Below are 7189 nucleotides of genomic sequence, written 5' to 3'. Positions count from 1 at the left end.
CTGAGGAAAGAATCGCTTAAGCCCAAGATTTTGACATTGCTATAGACTATTATGCCATGGCACTCTACCGAGGGTGACAAGTGAGACTCTTTCTCAAAAAAAAAATTATATTATGCATAGTTAGTATAAAATGATCATACCAGAGAGGGTGTGTGTGAAATCAAAATAAAATTCTACTCAAGCCCTCTGGCTGTCATTCCAAGATATGGACATTGGTTAAGAGTTTCTGGTGCAAATTTCCTGAGGAGTTGTAGGTATAAAGCAGATCTAAACACATACCCTCGGTCTACAGAGGAGACTCATTCCTCAGTCCACTCCCACATCCTTTAATAAGATTTACCTTTTTTTCCTCAGAAGTACTAATTAACATTTATTGAAGATGTAAGGTACTAAAAAAGTAATTTATCCTTTCATTAAAAAATATTTTACCTTAATATGTATTATGCTTTGGAATTATGTAAGTCCCATGTGGATAACTTTACATTTACTTCAAAAACTTTATTCTTTATAAAATATGCAAATAAATAGAATAATTCACCTACTAAAGCATTATCACATACAAGGCGGTATTGCTATCACCTTTCTAAATTACTGCAACGCATTCTTTTCCTGTTCCTTTATCTTCTGATTCTAGTGACAAAGTGAAAGCTAAATTGAAATTAAGATGGATGGTGTGACATCATTGCAAGACAGACACATGAAGAAAAAAAGTCATTTACAAAGAAGAAACCTGGGCCCAAGAAAGTGGAAGATGAGGAGTCTGCTGAGTTCCAAGGAACCTGTGCCAGGAAAGTGGCAGACAAGGGGTCTAATGAGGTCCAAAGAACCTGGGCCACAAACGTGACTGACGAGGACTCCACTGAGGTCCAAGGAACCTGGGCCCAGGAGAGTGGCAGACACAGAGTTTACTAGGATCCTAGGAACCTTGGTCCAGGGTAGTGGCAGACAAGGAGTCTACTGAGGTCCAAGGAACCTGGGCCCAGGAAAGTGGCAGACGAGGAATCTATTGAGGTCCAAGGAACCTGAGCCAAGAAAAGTAGCAGAAGGAGAGTCTGCTGAGTTCCAAGGAACCTGGGCCCAGGAAAGTGGCAGTCAAGGAGTCTACTGGGTTCCTAGGAATGTGGGCCCAGGAAAGTGGCAGTCAAGGAGTCTACTGAGTTCTAACAAACCTGGGTCAGGAAAGTGGCAGGCGAGAAGTCTACTGAGTTCCAAGGAACCTGGGCCCAGGAAAGTGGTAGAAGAGTAGTCTACTGTGTTTCTCATTTCGGCTCATCTTTTCATGGGCAGGTGTGCTAAAATCCAGAATGCTTCATAAATTTGCATTTTATCCTTGTGCAGGAGCCATCCTAATCTTCTCTCTATCGTTCCAATTTTAGTGTATCTACTGCTGAAACAAGCTCAGATTTATTCTTAATGGTAATATTTCCACAAAACAAACTCAATCATAATTCCTACATGTCCTTCCACAGACTTGCATACCCGTCCCATCATCAGCACTTCTAGGAACCCTGAGTCCCCCCGCCCCCCGCCGCCACAAGATTCTTTTGCACCATGTGGTTGTGCTGTACACACACAGTGGTCTTCAGCTGGTGTCTGGCTGGTTTCAGAGACCTGCATGACTGAGCATAGCCCTAAAAGGGCTGTCACCAGAGCACCTGTACCTGGCCCCTCTAGCTTGTGGATTTCAGGGTGGTCAGACTTCTCACCCGGGGACTCAGAGATAATGAACAGAGAGCCTCAAAAGACAGGCTGGGAGAGAGGCTGGTGCCCACATTCCTGGGCCAGAACCAAGCACAGGGACTCTTTCCTGATTTGGGGGGGGGGGGGGGGATGGCATAGCTGTCACTGAAGCCACCTGGTTTTCATGGGAGGAGACATGACCCTACCTCTCTGTTAGAGACTGGACTCTGGGGGAAGGCATCAGCCCATCCTGGTTCACACCTAGTCAGCCAAAGCCCAAAGGACTCCAAAGTGCCACAGGATGTGCCTTGACCAAAGTGGCCCTAACTGGCTGTGGTTTACTTACTGTGGTCAGTCATTCCAATCCCCAGAGCAGGCAGAATCACTCAGATGCCAGCTATGGTTCCAACACAGTCACCAAGTGCCTAGGCTGGGACCACTGGCCCTTGAGGTGAGTCTACTCTGGTGGGCACGAGCGTTCTATAGGGACCTCCTTGCCTTCTCTGCAGAACCTCTGCAGAACCAGGGTGGTTCTGTCCTGCCTGGGAGAGGCCAGGTGGAGGCTGGGAAAGTCTGGACAGCAGGTGCAGAGAGAGGACTGTTGGGCCACCGCACATTTCTGGGTGATCTCATTTCTGTTTCTTCCCCCAGGGGGCTGAGATCAGGATTCCCCTGTCTCCTTCCCTTTCTCATGTTTCCATCTGAACTAGAAATAGTCGAAGATACTTATAAGGACATTTCTCTCTTTCTCTGGGGTTGTTTTTTTTTTTTTGTTTGTTTGTTTGTTTGTTTTTTGGTCCATTTTAAGAGCTTTTTAAATATTAGCTAGATCAACCTTCTGTCTATGTGCTGTGTTTTTTACTTGTACTTTGACTTGGTTTATGTTTTGGCTGTGTAAAAAGCCTTTGTCTTGGGTGGTGCGTGTGGTTCAAAAGGGTAGGGAGCCAGTCCCATATGCTGGAGGTGGTGGGTTCAAACCCAGCCCCGGCCAAAAACTGAAAAAAAATAAATTTTTTTTGTTTAATATTTATGTATTAATTTGCCAAGTTGTTCTTCAGAACACATCAGAATTTTTTAAATATAATTACAAAACCCTTCTCAGCCAGCACAGTGGCTCACACACGCAATCCTAGCACTCTGGGAGGCCGAAGTAGATGGATTGCTTGAGCTCAGGAATTTGATACTAGCCTGAATAAGAGCAAGACCCCGTCTCTACTGAAAATAGAATAACTAGGCAGTCAGGTGCCTGTATCCCAGCTACACAGGAGGCTGAGGCAAGAGGATTGCTTGAGCCCAGGAGTTTGGGGTTGCTGTGAGCTAGGCTGATAACACAGCACTCTAGCCTGGGTGACAGACTGAGACTTTGTCTCAAAAAACAATAAAAAAAAATTTTTTAAAGTCTTCTTTACACGCAGGTTTTCACAGAATTACCCATGTGTGCATCTAGTTCTTTTATGGTTTCATTTTCTGCATTTATATCTCCAGTGGGTCTAGGTTTATTCTCGGTGACCTGTGAGATATATGTTTGATTTCATAGCTTTGCTCAAAACAGCCATCTAGTTTTCCCAGCACCATTTATTTAAAAATCCTTCTTTATTCTCCAGTGATCTGAGATGACACCTTTATCACAGGCTGAATTTCTGCACACAGCTGGGACTATTTCCAGACCTTTTATTCTTCTCCAAGGTCTGTCGGCCCATTGCTGAGCTGTCTGTAATAGCTTTAGCAGAGACACATATTTTATATCTGGTAGAAAATACATATAAGATATATATGTTATGTATAAAATATACATATTTAAATGCTTAGCTGCCCTCATCCCAATTGCTTCCAGGTGCTTCCAGGATTTTCCCCTTTCCAGTAGAAAGGAACTCAGTTTTTTCAAATGCACTCATTTACTTCGGGCACCCTCATGCCCCTGCAGCTTTATGATAACTTCATGCCTAGGGATAGAAAGGTTTTATTTGCTCCTTCTGGAACCTTAGTAGAGATGGTGTTTGGGTGTTTGCCAAAAGAATGGTTCCAATGACTTTCCTTTGTACTCACTGTGATACTTGAAAGGCTTACGGTGCTGTTGATCCAGGAAACCCTCATGGTCAGTTCCTTTGTAGAATGTACTTAACTTGCACCCAACTTTCTTCTCATTTCATTCCTTTTCTTTTTGAGATCTGTGATAAGAACCCCTGGGAGCCGGCCCTTGAGTGGGATTGAGTACAGGTGGAGGACCAGCCTAGAGAGAACGTCCCGCATGCTGGGTCACAGACTGCACCTTGGGCACCTGGGCGGGAACGCTCCCTCTTCCCGCAGGGTAAGGGCAAGCTGGGGTCTGGGCTGCTCATCTACACCATCAGACCCACTCTTCATTGTGTCCTCTCTCACTCCCACACCTTCCAAGGCTCCCCATGCCTAAGAGGCGTTCTACTCAGGGCCTCACCAGGAGCTGACTTGGACTCACAGCCCCTTACACCACATACTACAAATCTTCCCACCTTTAGCCTCTGCTCCTGGCTCTGCTCCAGCTCCACAGTTCCACCTGCTCAGAGCCTCTCCCTGGTCCACGTGGATCAGTTTACTCCTGGTCTCCATTTGAAATCTCTCAGAATGAGTGTGTGTAAACAAAGATCCAGTTTGGTTCTCAACTGACACACGGCTCCAGCTCCCTGGAATCACTGTCCTCTCTTGGGTCACAGGCTGGGTGATGTTCCCTGGGCTCTGTCTTGCTGGTGTCCCCCCCATAACAGTCTCAGCCCATTGAGGCAGATGGCAGGGCAGGGGCTGCAGGATTCTAGACACTCATAGTTGCTCAGGCATGGAGTTGTGTGTGAGGGCTGTCAGGTGGCCGTGAAGGGAAAGAGCCCTCAAAGAGGCAGGCAGGACAGCAGGACAGCCACTGAGTGCTCCTGGGGAGAGAAATCTTAGGAATTCAGGAATTTGCCCCCACGACTGGTGAGTGAGCAAGGACCAAAGGGAAGAGGGAGGAAGGTGCTGGCCTATCCTGGGAGGCCTGTCCCTCCTCCTCCGCTTCCCAAGCCCCATTTATCTTGCCACATCAGGACTCATGCCATGTCCCCAGAAAGCCCCCTGGTGACCTGGGGCAACACTCTGTCCCACTACCCTGCCCCATGTGACACGTCCCCAGTCCTTGGTGTAACAACCTCTCTGCCCGTGTGTCCCATGCAGTAAATGCTAACCCCACCAGGGCAGGAGCAGAGCCTCCAGGCGGGCACCCTTTGCTCTCATGACACAGAGAGTCATCCTGTGGGCCCGCAGGACTAAGAGAGAGGGAGAGCCCCTAGCCTGGGAACTGCGAGGCCAGCAGGGGAGGTCAGGAGGTGCCCACAGCCCAGCCAAAAGCTGTGAGAGGATTTTGATGGCTCCCATACATTTTGGGTGCTAGTCCCTGGCTGGATGGTGGTTGGCAGGTATTTGCTTCTGGTCTGTATTTTGTCATTTCATCCTCTTAAAAGGGTCTTTCATAGTGCATAAGTTTTCATTTAATGACTCCCAATTTATCTATTTCTCTTTATGTATCATGCTTTTGGGGTTGTGTCTTCAAATCTCTTTACCAGCCCTGAATGCCAAACTTTTCTTTTAGGATTCTCTTCCCTGAAACTTTACAGTTTTACATTTCACACTGACAAGGTTGGTCCACCTGAGTGGGTGTCCAAGGTGTGAGGCTCCAGCTGTCTTCGTGCGCTGGCCCAGCTGCCACAGTGGAGGACACTGCATTGGGAGGGGACACTCTTCCCCCGTGAGCTACTTCTGCACATTTATCAGGAACCAGGCAGGCACATTGTCTGGGCCCCTCCCTATTCTGTTGATCAGCACATCTGTCCTCCCAGCACACCACATGGCCTTTATAGCAGGTGTTCAAATTCTGAAGACTTGTTTTGTTTTCCCAAAGGCCTTCAGCTGCCCCAGTTCCCTTGATCCTCTGTGTGCACTTAAGGGAAGGTGAGTTTATCTCTCCAGGCTGGACACCCTGTGCTGGGAGGCAGGGCTGTAGGTGGTTTCCTCATAGCCTGGCATGGGCTCTCTTCTAGGGACTGGAGAGTCAGCCCAGTGCTACTTGACGATGTGCTTGTGCTCCTTTTTCTCTTTGCCCAGTCCGGCAAGCCAAGGCTATACCCCTCCCTGCTGCTCCATCCCAGCCCCCATCTTTGGCCCTGCCACTGCCCCACTGGCCTCTGTTAAGACCAGGAGCACTGGATTCCCTGCAGTTCCCACACCTGCCATGGGGGCTAGCAACAGGACAGGGGCAGCGGGATTAGGGGTGATGGGGGTCCACAGAGGCCAAGCCAGGAGCCAGGGAAGTGCTGGTCCCTCCATCCTCCTTCGGGGGTGCCTAAAATTCTAGGGGACATATGGAAGCTATTATCATCCAAATGGGGCTTCAAGACTCCCAAACTCAAGTTCCATACTTGGGACATATAAATGTTCTGCATAAAAGGAAAATTAGAATCTCAGAGTGGCTCCCTCCCCACAATATCCATTCCCTATGCACAAGAGCTGCCCACAGAGCACTCTAGAAGGAAGTGCCCTGCTGAAGGAAGTGCCCTGCTGACCTCACATAAGCAAGGACAGGGACTTGCCACGTTGTCAGCAGCTAGTCTACGGGCATGTCCATTCTGTGGCCCCTGGCTCCATGCTGACTTTGTGAGGACCTTTATGCTTATCTGTGGTGTCAGACATCACTGACAGTGTGCACAGACCTTGGACTTTTTCCCCCATCAGCTTTCCTTAGTGTTTGTATGAATTCACTGTGTGGCCTAAGATAAATCTCCTTCCAATGTGTACCCAGAAGAAATAAGAGCTGGACACCCTTGGCAGCTCCTAAAACTGAAGTGCTGGGTTCTATACTAATAATTAATTACAAGCTTATCTTTCTAGGTAACAGAACTGGAAGACCAGAGGAAATTAGACATTCTTTCACCTTCTACCCACCCACTGCCTCCTCTACACCTTCTCTTCTAACATTCACTTTCATTTATGTAAAATGCAGGTTTCCTGGGCCTCAAAAAAAATGTAGCGACTGTGCTGCATCAACCATTCCCTCCCTCACTGACTTTTCTTTTCTCTCTTTTGCCCTTAAAGGCTGAAGCTCCCAAATTCCCCTTCAGAAAACCAACCACAGGTCTGCCGTGGTTTGACTAAGCATCCTCAGTTTGACTTAATAAACCTCCATCAATTGAGACTTTTGCCTCAGTCACACACTTGGATTGACACTTGCCTCCTTTTTGTCTCAGAGCCTGAATAGTAAAAATGGGACTGTGTAGTGCCTGTGTAGTCCCGGCTGCATACAGCTCAGCAGAGGGGGGACCCACACATCCAGGTCTGGGGTTTTTTTATAAGGGATCTTCTCACTTCTTAAGTCCTTGAGTGTTTGGGTTTGTTGGTGGGGGGTGTATTTGTTTTTAGAAGGCAATACTCACAGAGAAAGGTAAAGGAAACTGAGACGGCCCTGAGTGTGCCGGGGGCTGTGACACTTGCCTAACCCTTGTCAGTTTCA

The 7189-nt window shown here is 47.7% G+C and overlaps 1 non-coding gene across 1 annotated transcript; it reads right to left on the bottom strand.

Annotated features, from left to right (window-relative positions):
* Positions 1-1293: 1293 nt before the first annotated feature.
* On the bottom strand, positions 1294-1397 carry LOC111721772. Its single transcript, XR_002770790.1, has one exon. It is a non-coding gene; the product is annotated as a U6 spliceosomal RNA (small nuclear RNA).
* Between the last annotated feature and the right edge of the window lie 5792 nt (positions 1398-7189).

This window comes from Otolemur garnettii, unplaced genomic scaffold (genome assembly GCF_000181295.1).
Source record: "Otolemur garnettii isolate 467f Iridium unplaced genomic scaffold, OtoGar3 scaffold00182, whole genome shotgun sequence".
In the NCBI taxonomy this organism is placed as follows: Eukaryota; Metazoa; Chordata; class Mammalia; order Primates; family Galagidae; genus Otolemur; species Otolemur garnettii.
This window is presented reverse-complemented; position numbering and strand designations above follow the sequence as displayed.